Source organism: Apium graveolens, chromosome 3 (genome assembly GCF_009905375.1).
Source record: "Apium graveolens cultivar Ventura chromosome 3, ASM990537v1, whole genome shotgun sequence".
NCBI classification, from domain to species: domain Eukaryota; kingdom Viridiplantae; phylum Streptophyta; class Magnoliopsida; order Apiales; family Apiaceae; genus Apium; species Apium graveolens.
The window spans coordinates 87,524,928-87,526,576 of NC_133649.1; the positions used below are offsets into that span (position 1 = coordinate 87,524,928).

At 44.3% G+C, this 1,649-nt stretch overlaps 1 non-coding gene across 1 annotated transcript; it reads right to left on the reverse strand.

Annotated features, from left to right (window-relative positions):
- Window positions 1-706: 706 nt before the first annotated feature.
- LOC141716092 (small nucleolar RNA R71) lies at window positions 707-813 on the reverse strand. Its single transcript, XR_012572821.1, has one exon. It is a non-coding gene; the product is annotated as a small nucleolar RNA R71 (small nucleolar RNA).
- Between the last annotated feature and the right edge of the window lie 836 nt (window positions 814-1,649).

Here is a 1,649-nt window from a genome sequence, read left to right on the forward strand (position 1 = left end):
TGTGTATACTTGCGTGTATTATTAGCGCGTGTTTCCGCCCTAACAAGTTTTTGGCGCCGCTACCGGGGACTCGGCGTATTTGTTTAGTTTATGTACTTACCATCATTGGTCGTTAGGACTCAGTGATTAGGACATAGTTGTTACTTATTGTTTCTGGTTGTGTTTCAGGTACTTTAGCGAGCGTTTATGCAAACTCGTTCTCATACTCGCAAGAGGACTTTAGATACAGCTGAGGAGACAGACGAAGTTCTTGATATTCCGGAGAAGATAGATTTTGAAGATTCGTATTCAGGAACTGAGCAGAAAGAACCAGTAATCAGATCGTATTGTTCAGCTTGATCCATCTCTTATGGACTTTTCTCGACCTAAAATTGATGACATTCAGTCAAGCATTCTTCATCCGGCTATTCAAGCTAACACCTTTGAGATCAAGCCGGGCACTATTCAGATGGTGCAGAATTCTGTTTCTTTTGGAGGTGCTGCGACTGAAGACCCCAACATGCACATAAGGAATTTTGTCGAGATCTGCAGCACTTTCAAGTATAATGGCGTGACTGATGAGGCTATCAAGCTGAGGCTTTTCCCATTCTCACTGAGGGACAAAGCTAAGGACTGGTTACATTCTGAGCCAGCTGGGTCCATCACTACTTGGCAAGATCTTGCACAAAAGTTTCTGGTGAAGTTTTATCCGATGGCAAAGACTGCTGCTATGAGGAGTGCTCTTACTCAGTTCGCGCAACAACCTACAGAATCTATGTGCGAAGCTTGGGAACGCTACTAGGAAATGTTGAGAAAGTGTCCACATCATGGAATGCCCGATTGGATGGTGGTCACTGGTTTCTATAATGGTTTGGGGGCCCAATCTCGGCCCATGCTCGATGCAGCAGCTGGAGGCGCCTTATGGGCCAAAAGCTATACTGAGGCTTATAATCTTATCGAGACTATGGCTGCAAATGAGCATCAAAACCCAACTCAGAGGATGATGCCTGGGAAGGTAGCAGGTATTCTGGAAGTCAATGCATCCACCGCTATTGCAGCGCAGCTCCAAGTGCTGTCGATGAAGGTTGATTCTCTAGCTACATATGGAGTTAATCAAATAACTATGGTCTGTGAGCTTTGTGCAGGTTCTCATGCTACGGATCAGTGTTCTCTTGTCAACGAATCTGTTCAGTATGTGAATAATTATCAGCGACAACAGCAGCCTGTGCCAGCTAATTATCATCCTAACAACAGAAATCATCCAAATTTCGGCTGGGGTAATAATCAGAATGCTATTCAGCCACCATATCAGCAAGGTGTGAGTAAACAGCTTAATCAACCTGGATTCCAGCAACCATAAGAGTATGCTCAAAGGCAATCATATCCTCAACAGGGAAGTGCAGCTGCACCTACTAGTGCTGATTTTGAGGAACTTAAGCTGTTATGCAAGAGTCAGGCGGTTTCTATTAAGACCTTGGAAAATCAAATCGGTCAAATAGCCAATGCAGTGCTCAATCGTCGACCTGGAACACTTCCTAGTGACACGGAAGTACCAGGCAGAAAGGAAGCTAAAGAGCAAGTCAAGGCTATTACCTTAAGGTCTGGGAAAGTTGCTGATGCTGAAAAGGCAAAAAAAGGAGAAGCTGAATTTAGAGATGAAGAATCTAAGC